Below are 17,500 nucleotides of genomic sequence, written 5' to 3' on the forward strand. Positions count from 1 at the left end.
TGTTGAGTCTATGACAGTGTTGAGTTTATGGTGCAGTGCTGAGTCTATGGTGCAGTGCTGAGTCTATGGTGCAGTGCTGAGTCTATAGGCAGTGATGAGTCTATGGTGCAGTGTTGAGTCTATGGGTGGCAGTGCTGAGTCTATGGTGCAGTGCTGAGTCTATGGGCAGTGTTGAGTCTATGGGTGGCAGTGTTGAGTCTATGGTGCAGTGCTGAGTCTATTGTGCAGTGTTGAGTCTATGGGTGGCAGTGCTGAGTCTATGGTGCAGTGTTGAGTCTATTGTGCAGTGTTGAGTCTATGGGTGGCAGTATTGAGTCTATGGTGCAGTGCTGAGTCTATTGTGCAGTGTTGAGTCTATGACAGTGTTGAGTTTATGGTGCAGTGCTGAGTCTATGGTGCAGTGCTGAGTCTATGGTGCAGTGCTGAGTCTATGACAGTGTTGAGTCTATGGTGCAGTGCTGAGTCTATGGGTGGCAGTGCTGAGTCTATGGTGCAGTCCTGAGTCTATGGTGCAGTGTTGAGTCTATGGTTGGCAGTGCTGAGTCTATGGTGCAGTGCTGAGTCTATGGTGCAGTGTTGAGTCTATGGGTGGCAGTGCTGAGTCTATGGTGCAGTGTTGAGTCTATGGATGGCAGTGTTGAGTCTATGGGTGGCAGTGCTGAGTCTATGGTGCAGTGCTGAGTCTATGGGTGGCAGTGCTGAGTCTATGGTGCAGTGTTGAGTCTATGGGTGGCAGTGCTGAGTCTATGGTGCAGTGTTGAGTCTATGGGTGGCAGTGTTGAGTCTATGGATGGCAGTGTTGAGTCTATGGGTGGCAGTGCTGAGTCTACGGTGCAGTGCTGAGTCTATGGGTGGCAGTGCTGAGTCTATGGTGCATTGTTGAGTCTATGGTGCATTGTTGAGTCTATGGTGCAGTGTTGAGTCTATGGCAGTGTTGAGTCTATGGGTGGCAGTGCTGAGTCTATGGGTGACAGTGTTGAGAGTCTATGGTGCAGTGTTGAGTCTATGGGTGGCAGTGCTGAGTCTATGGGTGGCAGTGCTGAGTCTATGGGTGACAGTGTTGAGTCTATGGTGCAGTGTTGAGTCTATGGTGCAGTGTTGAGTCTTTGGTGCAGTGTTGAGTCTATGGCAGTGCTGAGTCTATGGTGCAGTGCTGAGTCTATGGTGCAGTGCTGAGTCTATGGTGCAGTGTTGAGTCTATCGGTGGCAGTGCTGAGTCTATGGTGCATTGCTGAGTCTATAGGCAGTGATGAATCTATGGTGCAGTGCTGAGTCTATGGTGCAGTGTTGAGTCTATGGGTGGCAGTGCTGAGTCTATGGTGCAGTGCTGAGTCTATGGGCAGTGTTGAGTCTATGGGTGGCAGTGTTGAGTCTATGGTGCAGTGCTGAGTCTATTGTGCAGTGTTGAGTCTATGACAGTGTTGAGTCTATGGTGCAGTGCTGAGTCTATGGTGCAGTGCTGAGTCTATGGTGCAGTGCTGAGTCTATGACAGTGTTGAGTCTATGGTGCAGTGCTGAGTCTATGGTGCAGTGCTGAGTCTATGGTGCAGTGCTGAGTCTATGGTGCAGTGTTGAGTCTATGGGTGGCAGTGCTGAGTCTATGGTGCAGTGCTGAGTCTATAGGCAGTGTTGAGTCTATGGTGCAGTGTTGAGTCTATGGTGCAGTGTTGAGTCTATGGTGCAGTGTTGAGTCTATGGGTGGCAGTGCTGAGTCTATGGTGCAGTGCTGAGTCTATGGGCAGTGTTGAGTCTATGGGTGGCAGTCCCGAGTCTATGGTGCAGTGTTGAGTCTAATGTGCAGTGTTGAGTCTATGACAGTGTTGAGTCTATGGTGCAGTGCTGAGTCTATGGTGCAGTGCTGAGTCTATGACAGTGTTGAGTCTATGGTGCAGTGCTGAGTCTATGGTGCAGTTCTGAGTCTATGACAGTGTTGAGTCTATGGTGCAGTGCTGAGTCTATAGGCAGTGTTGAGTCTATGGTGCAGTGTTGAGTCTATGGTGCAGTGTTGAGTCTATGGTGCAGTGTTGAGTCTATGGGTGGCAGTGCTGGGTCTATGGTGCAGTGCTGAGTCTATGGGCAGTGTTGAGTCTATGGGTGGCAGTGTTGAGTCTATGGTGCAGTGCTGAGTCTATTGTGCAGTGTTGAGTCTATGGGTGGCAGTGCTGAGTCTATGGTGCAGTGTTGAGTCTATGGTGCAGTGTTGAGTCTATGGGTGGCAGTGTTGAGTCTATGGTGCAGTGCTGAGTCTATGGTGCAGTGTTGATTCTATGGGTGGCAGTGTTGAGTCTATGGTGCAGTGTTGAGTCTATGGTGCAGTGTTGAGTCGATGGTGCAGTGTTGAGTCTATGGGTGGCAGTGTTGAGTCTATGGTGCAGTGTTGAGTCTATGGTCCAGTGTTGAGTCTACGGTGCAGTGTTGAGTCTATGGTGCAGTGTTGAGTCTACGGTGCAGTTTTGAGTCTATGCTGCAGTGATGAGTCTATGGGTGGCAGTGTTGAGTCTATGGTGCAGTGTTGAGTCTATGGTGCAGTGTTGAGTCTATGGTGCAGTGTTGAGGCTATGGGTGGCAGTGTTGAGTCTATGGGTGGCAGTGCTCAGTCTATGGTGCAGTGTTGAGTCTATGGTGCAGTGTTGAGTCTATGGTGCAGTGTTGAGTCTATGGGTGGCAGTGTTGAGTCTATGGTGCAGTGTTGAGTCTATGGGTGGCAGTGTTGAGTCTATGGTGCAGTGTTGAGTCTATGGGTGACAGTGTTGAGTCTATGGGTGGCAGTGTTGAGTTTATGGTGCAGTGTTGAGTCTATGGGTGGCAGTGTTGAGTCTATGGGTGGCAGTGTTGAGTCTATGGGTGGCAGTGTTGAGTCTATGGTGCAGTGTTGAGTCTATGGTGCAGTGTTGAGTCAATGGGTGGCAGGGTTGAGTCTATGGGTGGCAGTGTTGAGTCTATGGTGCAGTGTTGAGTCGATGGTGCAGTGTTGAGTCTATGGGTGGCAGTGTTAAGTCTATGGTGCAGTGTTGAGTCTATGGTGCAGTGTTGAGTCTATGGTGCAGTGCTGAGTCTATGGTGCAGTGTTGAGTCTATGGTGCAGTGTTGAGTCTATGGTGCAGTGTTGAGTCTATGGGTGGCAGTGTTGAGTCTATGGTGCAGTGTTGTGTCTATGGGTGGCAGTGTTGAGTCTATGGTACAGTGCTGAGTCTATGGGTGGCAGTGCTGAGTCTATGGTGCAGTGTCGAGTCTACGGTGCAGTGTTGAGTCTATGGTGCAGTGTTGAGTCTATGGTGCAGTGTTGAGTCTATGGGCAGTGTTGAGTCTATGATGCAGTGATGAGTCTATGGGTGGCAGTGTTGAGTCTATGGTGCAGTGTTGAGTCTATGGTGCAGTGTTGAGTCTATGGGTGGCAGTGCTGAGTCTATGGTGCAGTGTTGAGTCTATGGGTGGCAGTGTTGAGTCTATGGTACAGTGCTGAGTCTACGGCAGTTTTGAGTCTATGGTGCAGTGTTGAGTCTATGGGTGGCAGTGCTGAGTCTATGGTGCAGTGTTGAGTCTATTGTGCAGTGTTGAGTCTATGGGTGGCAGTGCTGAGTCTATGGTGTAGTGTTGAGTCTATTGTGCAGTGTTGAGTCTATGGGTGGCAGTATTGAGTCTATGGTGCAGTGCTGAGTCTATTGTGCAGTGTTGAGTCTATGACAGTGTTGAGTTTATGGTGCAGTGCTGAGTCTATGGTGCAGTGCTGAGTCTATGGTGCAGTGCTGAGTCTATGACAGTGTTGAGTCTATGGTGCAGTGCTGAGTCTATGGGTGGCAGTGCTGAGTCTATGGTGCAGTGCTGAGTCTATGGTGCAGTGTTGAGTCTATGGTTGGCAGTGCTGAGTCTATGGTGCAGTGCTGAGTCTATGGTGCAGTGTTGAGTCTATGGGTGGCAGTGCTGAGTCTATGGTGCAGTGTTGAGTCTATGGGTAGCAGTGTTGAGTCTATGGATGGCAGTGTTGAGTCTATGGGTGGCAGTGCTGAGTCTATGGTGCAGTGCTGAGTCTATGGGTGGCAGTGCTGAGTCTATGGTGCAGTGTTGAGTCTATGGGTGGCAGTGTTGAGTCTATGGATGGCAGTGTTGAGACTATGGGTGGCAGTGCTGAGTCTACGGTGCAGTGCTGAGTCTATGGGTGGCAGTGCTGAGTCTATGGTGCATTGTTGAGTCTATGGTGCATTGTTGAGTCTATGGTGCAGTGTTGAGTCTATGGCAGTGTTGAGTCTATGGGTGGCAGTGCTGAGTCTATGGGTGACAGTGTTGAGAGTCTATGGTGCAGTGTTGAGTCTATGGGTGGCAGTGCTGAGTCTATGGGTGGCAGTGCTGAGTCTATGGGTGACAGTGTTGAGTCTATGGTGCAGTGTTGAGTCTATGGTGCAGTGTTGAGTCTTTGGTGAAGTGTTGAGTCTATGGCAGTGCTGAGTCTATGGTGCAGTGCTGAGTCTATGGTGCAGTGCTGAGTCTATGGTGCAGTGTTGAGTCTATCGGTGGCAGTGCTGAGTCTATGGTGCATTGCTGAGTCTATAGGCAGTGATGAATCTATGGTGCAGTGCTGAGTCTATGGTGCAGTGTTGAGTCTATGGGTGGCAGTGCTGAGTCTATGGTGCAGTGCTGAGTCTATGGGCAGTGTTGAGTCTATGGGTGGCAGTGTTGAGTCTATGGTGCAGTGCTGAGTCTATTGTTCAGTGTTGAGTCTATGACAGTGTTGACCCTATGGTGCAGTGCTGAGTCTATGGTGCAGTGCTGAGTCTATGGTGCAGTGCTGAGTCTATGACAGTGTTGAGTCTATGGTGCAGTGCTGAGTCTATGGTGCAGTGCTGAGTCTATGGTGCAGTGCTGAGTCTATGGTGCAGTGTTGAGTCTATGGGTGGCAGTGCTGAGTCTATGGTGCAGTGCTGAGTCTATAGGCAGTGTTGAGTCTATGGTGCAGTGTTGAGTCTATGGTGCATTGTTGAGTCTATGGTGCAGTGTTGAGTCTATGGGTGGCAGTGCTGAGTCTATGGTGCAGTGCTGAGTCTATGGGCAGTGTTGAGTCTATGGGTGGCAGTCCTGAGTCTATGGTGCAGTGTTGAGTCTATTGTGCAGTGTTGATTCTATGACAGTGTTGAGTCTATGGTGCAGTGCTGAGTCTATGGTGCAGTGCTGAGTCTATGACAGTGTTGAGTCTATGGTGCAGTGCTGAGTCTATGGTGCAGTTCTGAGTCTATGACAGTGTTGAGTCTATGGTGCAGTGCTGAGTCTATAGGCAGTGTTGAGTCTATGGTGCAGTGTTGAGTCTATGGTGCAGTGTTGAGTCTATGGTGCAGTGTTGAGTCTATGGGTGGCAGTGCTGAGTCTATGGTGCAGTGCTGAGTCTATGGGCAGTGTTGAGTCTATGGGTGGCAGTGTTGAGGCTATGGTGCAGTGCTGAGTCTATTGTGCAGTGTTGAGTCTATGGGTGGCAGTGCTGAGTCTATGGTGCAGTGTTGAGTCTATGGTGCAGTGTTGAGTCTATGGGTGGCAGTGTTGAGTCTATAGTGCAGTGCTGAGTCTATGGTGCAGTGTTGATTCTATGGGTGGCAGTGTTGAGTCTATGGTGCAGTGTTGAGTCTATGGTGCAGTGTTGAGTCGATGGTGCAGTGTTGAGTCTATGGGTGGCAGTGTTGAGTCTATGGTGCAGTGTTGAGTCTATGGTCCAGTGTTGAGTCTACGGTGCAGTGTTGAGTCTATGGTGCAGTGTTGAGTCTACGGTGCAGTTTTGAGTCTATGCTGCAGTGATGAGTCTATGGGTGGCAGTGTTGAGTCTATGGTGCAGTGTTGAGTCTATGGTGCAGTGTTGAGTCTATGGTGCAGTGTTGAGTCTATGGGTGGCAGTGTTGAGTCTATGGGTGGCAGTGCTCAGTCTATGGTGCAGTGTTGAGTCTATGGTGCAGTGTTGAGTCTATGGTGCAGTGTTGAGTCTATGGGTGGCAGTGTTGAGTCTATGGTGCAGTGTTGAGTCTATGGGTGGCAGTGTTGAGTCTATGGTGCAGTGTTGAGTCTATGGGTGACAGTATTGAGTCTATGGGTGGCAGTGTTGAGTTTATGGTGCAGTGTTGAGTCTATGGGTGGCAGTGTTGAGTCTATGGGTGGCAGTGTTGAGTCTATGGGTGGCAGTGTTGAGTCTATGGTGCAGTGTTGAGTCTATGGTGCAGTGTTGAGTCTATGGGTGGCAGGGTTGAGTCTATGGGTGGCAGTGTTGAGTCTATGGTGCAGTGTTGAGTCGATGGTGCAGTGTTGAGTCTATGGGTGGCAGTGTTGAGTCTATGGTGCAGTGTTGAGTCTATGGTGCAGTGTTGAGTCTACGGTGCAGTGCTGAGTCTATGGTGCAGTGTTGAGTCTATGGTGCAGTGTTGAGTCTATGGTGCAGTGTTGAGTCTATGGGTGGCAGTGTTGAGTCTATGGTGCAGTGTTGTGTCTATGGGTGGCAGTGTTGAGTCTATGGTACAGTGCTGTGTCTATGGGTGGCAGTGCTGAGTCTATGGTGCAGTGTCGAGTCTACGGTGCAGTGTTGAGTCTATGGTGCAGTGTTGAGTCTATGGTGCAGTGTTGAGTCTATGGGTGGCAGTATTGAGTCTATGGTGCAGTGCTGAGTCTATTGTGCAGTGTTGAGTCTATGACAGTGTTGAGTTTATGGTGCAGTGCTGAGTCTATGGTGCAGTGCTGAGTCTATGGTGCAGTGCTGAGTCTATGACAGTGTTGAGTCTATGGTGCAGTGCTGAGTCTATGGGTGGCAGTGCTGAGTCTATGGTGCAGTGCTGAGTCTATGGTGCAGTGTTGAGTCTATGGTTGGCAGTGCTGAGTCTATGGTGCAGTGCTGAGTCTATGGTGCAGTGTTGAGTCTATGGGTGGCAGTGCTGAGTCTATGGTGCAGTGTTGAGTCTATGGGTAGCAGTGTTGAGTCTATGGATGGCAGTGTTGAGTCTATGGGTGGCAGTGCTGAGTCTATGGTGCAGTGCTGAGTCTATGGGTGGCAGTGCTGAGTCTATGGTGCAGTGTTGAGTCTATGGGTGGCAGTGTTGAGTCTATGGATGGCAGTGTTGAGACTATGGGTGGCAGTGCTGAGTCTACGGTGCAGTGCTGAGTCTATGGGTGGCAGTGCTGAGTCTATGGTGCATTGTTGAGTCTATGGTGCATTGTTGAGTCTATGGTGCAGTGTTGAGTCTATGGCAGTGTTGAGTCTATGGGTGGCAGTGCTGAGTCTATGGGTGACAGTGTTGAGAGTCTATGGTGCAGTGTTGAGTCTATGGGTGGCAGTGCTGAGTCTATGGGTGGCAGTGCTGAGTCTATGGGTGACAGTGTTGAGTCTATGGTGCAGTGTTGAGTCTATGGTGCAGTGTTGAGTCTTTGGTGAAGTGTTGAGTCTATGGCAGTGCTGAGTCTATGGTGCAGTGCTGAGTCTATGGTGCAGTGCTGAGTCTATGGTGCAGTGTTGAGTCTATCGGTGGCAGTGCTGAGTCTATGGTGCATTGCTGAGTCTATAGGCAGTGATGAATCTATGGTGCAGTGCTGAGTCTATGGTGCAGTGTTGAGTCTATGGGTGGCAGTGCTGAGTCTATGGTGCAGTGCTGAGTCTATGGGCAGTGTTGAGTCTATGGGTGGCAGTGTTGAGTCTATGGTGCAGTGCTGAGTCTATTGTTCAGTGTTGAGTCTATGACAGTGTTGACCCTATGGTGCAGTGCTGAGTCTATGGTGCAGTGCTGAGTCTATGGTGCAGTGCTGAGTCTATGACAGTGTTGAGTCTATGGTGCAGTGCTGAGTCTATGGTGCAGTGCTGAGTCTATGGTGCAGTGCTGAGTCTATGGTGCAGTGTTGAGTCTATGGGTGGCAGTGCTGAGTCTATGGTGCAGTGCTGAGTCTATAGGCAGTGTTGAGTCTATGGTGCAGTGTTGAGTCTATGGTGCATTGTTGAGTCTATGGTGCAGTGTTGAGTCTATGGGTGGCAGTGCTGAGTCTATGGTGCAGTGCTGAGTCTATGGGCAGTGTTGAGTCTATGGGTGGCAGTCCTGAGTCTATGGTGCAGTGTTGAGTCTATTGTGCAGTGTTGATTCTATGACAGTGTTGAGTCTATGGTGCAGTGCTGAGTCTATGGTGCAGTGCTGAGTCTATGACAGTGTTGAGTCTATGGTGCAGTGCTGAGTCTATGGTGCAGTTCTGAGTCTATGACAGTGTTGAGTCTATGGTGCAGTGCTGAGTCTATAGGCAGTGTTGAGTCTATGGTGCAGTGTTGAGTCTATGGTGCAGTGTTGAGTCTATGGTGCAGTGTTGAGTCTATGGGTGGCAGTGCTGAGTCTATGGTGCAGTGCTGAGTCTATGGGCAGTGTTGAGTCTATGGGTGGCAGTGTTGAGGCTATGGTGCAGTGCTGAGTCTATTGTGCAGTGTTGAGTCTATGGGTGGCAGTGCTGAGTCTATGGTGCAGTGTTGAGTCTATGGTGCAGTGTTGAGTCTATGGGTGGCAGTGTTGAGTCTATAGTGCAGTGCTGAGTCTATGGTGCAGTGTTGATTCTATGGGTGGCAGTGTTGAGTCTATGGTGCAGTGTTGAGTCTATGGTGCAGTGTTGAGTCGATGGTGCAGTGTTGAGTCTATGGGTGGCAGTGTTGAGTCTATGGTGCAGTGTTGAGTCTATGGTCCAGTGTTGAGTCTACGGTGCAGTGTTGAGTCTATGGTGCAGTGTTGAGTCTACGGTGCAGTTTTGAGTCTATGCTGCAGTGATGAGTCTATGGGTGGCAGTGTTGAGTCTATGGTGCAGTGTTGAGTCTATGGTGCAGTGTTGAGTCTATGGTGCAGTGTTGAGTCTATGGGTGGCAGTGTTGAGTCTATGGGTGGCAGTGCTCAGTCTATGGTGCAGTGTTGAGTCTATGGTGCAGTGTTGAGTCTATGGTGCAGTGTTGAGTCTATGGGTGGCAGTGTTGAGTCTATGGTGCAGTGTTGAGTCTATGGGTGGCAGTGTTGAGTCTATGGTGCAGTGTTGAGTCTATGGGTGACAGTATTGAGTCTATGGGTGGCAGTGTTGAGTTTATGGTGCAGTGTTGAGTCTATGGGTGGCAGTGTTGAGTCTATGGGTGGCAGTGTTGAGTCTATGGGTGGCAGTGTTGAGTCTATGGTGCAGTGTTGAGTCTATGGTGCAGTGTTGAGTCTATGGGTGGCAGGGTTGAGTCTATGGGTGGCAGTGTTGAGTCTATGGTGCAGTGTTGAGTCGATGGTGCAGTGTTGAGTCTATGGGTGGCAGTGTTGAGTCTATGGTGCAGTGTTGAGTCTATGGTGCAGTGTTGAGTCTACGGTGCAGTGCTGAGTCTATGGTGCAGTGTTGAGTCTATGGTGCAGTGTTGAGTCTATGGTGCAGTGTTGAGTCTATGGGTGGCAGTGTTGAGTCTATGGTGCAGTGTTGTGTCTATGGGTGGCAGTGTTGAGTCTATGGTACAGTGCTGTGTCTATGGGTGGCAGTGCTGAGTCTATGGTGCAGTGTCGAGTCTACGGTGCAGTGTTGAGTCTATGGTGCAGTGTTGAGTCTATGGTGCAGTGTTGAGTCTATGGGCAGTGTTGAGTCTATGGTGCAGTGATGAGTCTATGGGTGGCAGTGTTGAGTCTATGGTGCAGTGTTGAGTCTATGGTGCAGTGTTGAGTCTATGGGTGGCAGTGCTGAGTCTATGGTGCAGTGTTGAGTCTATGGGTGGCAGTGTTGAGTCTATGGTACAGTGCTGAGTCTACGGCAGTTTTGAGTCTATGGTGCAGTGTTGAGTCTATGGGTGGCAGTGCTGAGTCTATGGTGCAGTGTTGAGTCTATGGTGCAGTGTTGAGTCTATGGTGCAGTGTTGAGTCTATGACAATGTTGAGTCTTTGGTGCAGTGTTGAGTCTATGGTGCAGTGTTGAGTCTATGGTGCAGTACTGAGTCTATGGGGCAGTGCTGAGTCTATGGGTGGCAGTGCTGAGTCTATGGTGCAGTGTTGAGTCTATGGGTGACAGTGTTGAGTCTATGGCAGTGTTGAGTCTGTGGTGCAGTGCTGAGTCTATGGGTGGCAGTGTTGAGTCTATGGTGCAGTGAGTGAGTCTATGGTGCAGTGCTGAGTCTATGGGTGGCAGTGTTGAGTCTATGGGTGACAGTGTTGAGTCTATGGCAGTGTTGAGTCTATGGGTGGCAGTGCTGAGTCTATGGTGCAGTGTTGAGTCTATGGGTGGCAGTGTTGAGTCTATGGTACAATCCTGAGTCTATGGCAGTTTTGAGTCTATGGTGCAGTGTTGAGTCTATGGGTGGCAGTGCTGAGTCTATGGTGCAGTGTTGAGTCTATGGTGCAGTGTTGAGTCTATGACAGTGTTGAGTCTATGGTGCAGTGTTGAATCTATGGTGCAGTGCTGAGTCTATGGTGCAGTGCTGAGTCTATGGTGCAGTGTTGAGTCTATGGTGCAGTGTTGAGTCTATGACAGTGTTGAGTCTATGGTGCAGTGTTGAGTCTATGGTGCAGTACTGAGTCTATGGGGCAGTGTTGAGTCTATGGGTGGCAGTGCTGAGTCTATGGTGCAGTGTTGAGTCTATGGGTGGCAGTGCTGAGTCTATGGGTGGCAGTGTTGAGTCTATGGGTGGCAGTGCTGAGTCTATGGGTGGCAGTGTTGAGTCTATGGGTGGCAGTGCTGAGTCTATGGTGCAGTGTTGAGTCTATGGTACCGTGCAGAGTCTATGGGTGACAGTGTTGAGTCTATGGCAGTGAGTGAGTCTATGGTGCAGTGCTGAGTCTATGGTGCAGTGTTGAGTCTATGGTGCAGTGAGTGAGTGACTAAGCGGGTGACTGACTGACTGACCGACTGGTTGAGTGACTGACTGACTGAGTGACTGACTGACTGACCAACTGGTTGAGTGACTGAGCGACTTACTGAGTTACTGATGGACTGAGTGAGTGGGCAAGTTACTGACCGACTGACTGGTCGAGTAGGTGAACGACTGACTGAGTGAGTGACTGAGTGAGTGGCTGAGTGAGTGACTGACTGACTGACCGACGGGGGTGACTGACTGACAGTGAGTGGACGAGTGACTGACTGAGTGACTGACTGAATGACCGAGTGGGTGAATGATTGACTGACTGAGTGACTTATTGAGTGACTGACTGACTGACCAAGTAGGTGAGTGACTGATTTAGTGACTGACTGAGTGACTTACTCAGTGACTGAGTGATTGACTGAGTGACTGACTGAGTGACTTACTGAGTGACTGAGTGAGTGGGTGATTGACTGACTGAGTGACTGACTGAGTGATTGACTGACTGAGTGAGTGAGTGAGTGACTGAGTGACTGACTGACTGACCGACTGGTTGAGTGACTGACTGAGTGACTGAATGAATGACTTACTGGGTGACTGACTGACAGTGAGTGGGCGAGTGACTGACTGAGTGACTGACTGACCGAGTGGGTGAATGATTGACTGACTGAGTGACTTATTGAGTGACTGACTGACTGACCGAGTGGGTGAGTGAAAGACTGATTTAATGACCGACTGAGTGACTTACTCAGTGACTGAGTGACTGACTGAGTGACTGACTGACTGAGTGACTTACTGAGTGACTGAGTGAGTGGGTGATTGACTGACTGAGTGGCTGACTGAGTGATTGACTGACTGAGTGGGTGAGTGACTGAGTGAGTGACTGATTGAGTGACTGAATGACTGACTAAGTGAGTGACTGAGTGAGTGACTGACTGACTGACCGAGTGGGTAAGTGAGTGACAGATTTAGTGACTGACTGAGTGACTTACTCAGTGACTGAGTGACTGACTGACTGAGTGACTTACTGAGTGACTGAGTGAGTGGGTGATTGACTGACTCAGTGACTGAGTGAGTGACTGACTGAGTGACTGAATGACTGACTGACTGAGTGACTGACTGACTGAGTGACTGAGTGACTGACTGAGTGACTGACTGACTGAGTGACTGAGTGACTGATTGAGTGACTGAATGACTGCCTGACTGAGTGACTGAGTGAGTGGGTGATTGACTGACTGAGTGACTGACTGAGTGATTGACTGACTGAGTGGGTGATTGACTGACTGAGTGACTGACTGAGTGATTGACTGACTGAGTGGGTGAGTGACTGAGTGAGTGACTGAATGACTGACTGACTGAGTGAGTGAGTGACTGACTGACTGATTCTCTTTCATCTGTATCTCTGTTTGTGTTGAAGGATGAGCAAAATGAGGCTTTGTACAGCAATATCCATCTTCTTTCTGGTAATAATCTTAGGTGAGGATAGTATCGCACAGACTCACCCACAGACTCACTCACAGACTCACTCACAGACTCACCCACAGACTCACCCACAGACTCACCAACAGACTCACCCACAGACTCACCCACAGATTCAACCACAGACTCATTCACTCACAGACTCACTCATTCACAGACTCACTCACTCAGACTAACTCACAGACTCATTCACTCACAGACTCATTTACCCACAGACTCACAAACTCACAGAATAACTCACAGACTCACCCACAGACTCACTCACCCACAGACTCACCCACAGACTCACTCACAGACTCACTCACAGACTCACTCACCCACAGACTCACTCACAGACTCACCCACAGACTCACTCACAGACTCACTCACAGACTCACTCACAGACTCACTCACCCACAGACTCACTCACAGACTCACTCACAGACTCACCCACAGACTCACCCACAAACTCACCCACAGACTCACTCACAAACTCACCCACAGACTCACTCACAGACTCACCCACAGACTCACTCACAGACTAACTCACCCACAGACTCACTCACAGACTCACTCACAGACTCACAGACTAACTCACCCACAGACTCACCCACAGACTCACCCACAGACTCACCCACAGACTCACTCACAGACTCACCCACAGACTCACCCACAGACTCACTCACAGAATCACTCAGAGACTCACTCACAGACTCACTCACAGACTCACTCACAGACTCACTCACAGACTCACCCACAGACTCACTCACAAACTCACTCACAGACTCACTCACAGACTCATCCAGAGACTCACTCACAGACTCACTCACAAACTCACCCACAGACTCACCCACAGACTCACCCACAAACTCACTCATAGACTCACCCAGAGACTCACTCACAGACTCACCCACAGACTCACCCACAGACTCACTCACAGCCTCACTCACAGACTCACTCACAGACTCACCCACAAACTCACTCAGACTCACCCACAGACTCACCCAAAGACTCACTCACAGACTCACTCACAGACTCACTCACAGACTCACTCACAGACTCATCCAGAGACTCACTCACAGACTCACTCACAAACTCACTCATAGACTCACCCACAGACTCACTCACAGACTCACCCACAGACTCACCCACAGACTCACTCACAGCCTCACTCACAGACTCACTCACAGACTCACCCACAAACTCACTCAGACTCACCCACAGACTCACCCAAAGACTCACTCACAGACTCACTCACAGACTCACTCACAGACTCACTCACAGACTCATCCAGAGACTCACTCACAGACTCACTCACAAACTCACCCACAAACTCACCCACAGACTCACTCACAGACTCACTCACAGACTCACCCACAAACTCACTCACAAACTCACCCACAAACTCACCCACAAACTCACCCACAAACACACCCACAGACTCACCCTCAGACTCACTCACAGACTCACCCACAGATTCACCCACAGACTCACTCACAGACTCATCCAGAGACTCACTCACAGACTCACTCACTCACAGACTCACTCACAAACTCACTCACAGACTCACTCACAGACTCATCCAGAGACTCACTCACAGACTCACTCACAAACTCACCCACAGACTCACCCACAGACTCACCCACAAACTCACTCATAGACTCACCCAGAGACTCACTCACAGACTCACCCACAGACTCACCCACAGACTCACTCACAGCCTCACTCACAGACTCACTCACAGACTCACCCACAAACTCACTCAGACTCACCCACAGACTCACCCAAAGACTCACTCACAGACTCACTCACAGACTCACTCACAGACTCATCCAGAGACTCACCCACAGACTCACTCACAGACTCACCCACAGACTCACCCACAGACTCACTCACAGACTCACCCACAGACTCACCCACAGACTCACTCACAGCCTCACTCACAGACTCACTCACAGACTCACCCACAAACTCACTCAGACTCACCCACAGACTCACCCAAAGACTCACTCACAGACTCACTCACAGACTCACTCACAGACTCATCCAGAGACTCACTCACAGACTCACTCACAAACTCACCCACAAACTCACCCACAGACTCACTCACAGACTCACTCACAGACTCACCCACAAACTCACTCACAAACTCACCCACAAACTCACCCACAAACTCACCCACAAACACACCCACAGACTCACCCTCAGACTCACTCACAGACTCACCCACAGATTCACCCACAGACTCACTCACAGACTCATCCAGAGACTCACTCACAGACTCACTCACTCACAGACTCACCCACAGACTCACTCACAAACTCACCCACAAACTCACCCACAAACTCACCCACAGACTCACTCACAGACTCACCCTCAGACTCACTCACAGACTCACCCACAGACTCACCCTCAGACTCACTCACAGACTTACTCACAGACTCACCCTACTGATGATGATACTACTGATGATGATGATGATAATACTACTACTGATGATGATGATACTACTACTGATGATGATGATACTACTACTGATGATGATGATGATGAAACTACTGATGATGATGATACTACTACTTATGATGATGATACTACTACTACTGATGATGATGATACTACTACTGATGATGATACTACTACTGATGATGATGATACTACTACTGATGATGATGATGATGATACTACTACTGATGATGATGATACTACTGATGATGATACTACTACTACTGATGATGATACTACTACTACTGATGATGATGATACTACTACTGATGATGATGATGATACTACTGATGATGATGATACTACTACTGATGATGATGGTACTACTGATGATGATACTACTACTGATGATGTTGAAACTACTGATGATGATGATACTACTGATGATGATGATATTACTACTGATGATGATACTACTGATGATGATACTACTACTAATGATGATACTACTACTACTACTGATGATGATACTACTACTGATGATGATGATACTACTACTGATGATGATGATACTACTGATGATAATACTACTACTGATGATCATGATACTACTGATGATGATGATACTACTGATGATGATGATACTACTACTGATGATGATGATACAACTACTGATGATGATGATACTACTGATGATGATGATGATGATACTACTGATGATGATGATGATACTACTGATGATGATGATGATGATACTACTACTGATGATGATGATGATACTACTGATGATGATACTACTGATGATGATGATACTACTACTGATGATGATCCTACTACTGATGATGATACTACTGATGATGATGATGATACTACTGATGATGATACTACTACTGATGATGATGATACTGATGATGATGATACTACTACTGATGATGATGATGATACTGCTACTGATGATGATGATACTACTGATGATGATGATGATATTACTGATGATGATGATGATACTACTACTGATGATGATGATGATGATGATACTACTACTGATGATGATGATACTACTACTGATGATGATGATGATGATACTACTACTGATGATGATGATACTACTACTGATGATGATGATGATACTACTACTGATGATGATGATGCTACTACTGATGATGATACTACTACTGATGATGATACTACTACTGATGATTATACTACTGATGATACTACTACTGATGATGATGATGATACTACTGATGATGATGATGATGATACTACTACTGATGATGATACTACGGATGATGATGATACTACTTACTGATGATGATACTACTACTGATGATGATGATACTACTCATGATGATGATACTACTACTAATGATGATGATACTACTGATGATGATGATGATACTACTGATGATGATGATACTACTACTGATGATGATGATACTGATGATGATGATACTACTACTGATGATGATGATACTGCTACTGATGATGATGATACTACTGATGATGATGATATTACTGATGATTATGATGATGATACTACTACTGATGATGATGATACTACTACTGATGATGATGATACTACTACTGATGATGATGATGATACTACTACTGATGATGATGATACTACTACTGATGATGATGATGCTACTACTGATGATGATACTACTACTGATGATGATACTACTACTGATGATTATACTACTGATGATACTACTACTGATGATGATGATGATGATACTACTGATGATGATGATACTACTACTGATGATGATACTACGGATGATGATGATACTACTTACTGATGATGATACTACTACTGATGATGATGATGACACTACTCATGATGATGATACTACTACTAATGATGATGATACTACTACTGATGATGGTACTTCTGATGATGATACTACTGATGGTGATGATACTACTGATGATGATGATACTGCTACTGATGATGATACTACTGATGATGATACTACTACTGATGATGATGATACTACTACAACTGATGATGAAGATGATACTACTACTGATGATGATGATACTACTACTGATGATACTACTACTACTGATGATGATGATGATGATACTACTACTGATGATGATGATGACACTGCTACTGATGATGATGATACTACTGATGATGATACTTCTGATGATGATGATGATGATTGTAGGTGAGGTTTGCTGTTCCACCCCAAGGAAGACAGCTAAAGGTGGAAAGAAATCACGAGCTCGGGCAAAACTATTTGGTGAGTCAGTCAGTCAGTCACTTACTCAGTCAGTCACTTAGTCAGTCAGTCACTCAGTCACTCAGTCAGTCACTCAGTCACTCAGTCAGTCAGTCAGTCACTCAGTCAGTCACTCAGTCAGTCACTTACTCAGTCAGTCACTTAGTCAGTCAGTCACTCAGTCAGTCACTCAGTCACTCAGTCAGTCAGTCAGTCACTAACTCATTCAGTCATTTAGTCAGTCAGTCACTCACTCAGGCACACAATCAGTCAGTCACTTAGTCAGTCACTAACTCAGTCAGTCAGTCAGTCAGTCACTTAGTCAGTCAGTCACTCAGTCAGTCACTCAGTCACTCAGTCAGTCAGTCAGTCACTCAGTCAGTCAGTCAGTCACTAACTCAGTCAGTCATTTAGTCAGTCAGTCACTCACTCAGGCACACAATCAGTCAGTCACTTAGTCAGTCACTAACTCAGTCAGTCAGTCACTCAGTCAGTCACTTAGTCAGTCACTCAGTCACTCAGTCAGTCACTCAGTCAGTCAGTCACTAACTCAGTCAGTCAGTCACTCAGTCAG

General features: G+C 47.8%; 1 long non-coding RNA gene across 2 annotated transcripts in view; it reads left to right on the forward strand.

Annotated features, from left to right (window-relative positions):
- LOC116937232 (uncharacterized) overlaps positions 1-17,500 on the forward strand; it is a 27,628-nt gene that overhangs the window by 2,834 nt on the left and 7,294 nt on the right. For both annotated transcript variants that reach the window (XR_012930515.1, XR_012930516.1), the window contains exons 2-3: positions 12,207-12,265; positions 16,873-16,947. This is a non-coding gene — a long non-coding RNA (uncharacterized LOC116937232). The remainder of the gene's footprint in view (positions 1-12,206; positions 12,266-16,872; positions 16,948-17,500) is intronic.

Source organism: Petromyzon marinus, chromosome 71, assembly GCF_048934315.1.
Source record: "Petromyzon marinus isolate PM22_M1 ecotype Great Lakes invasive population chromosome 71, UKy_Petmar_22M1.pri1.0, whole genome shotgun sequence".
In the NCBI taxonomy this organism is placed as follows: Eukaryota; Metazoa; Chordata; class Hyperoartia; order Petromyzontiformes; family Petromyzontidae; genus Petromyzon; species Petromyzon marinus.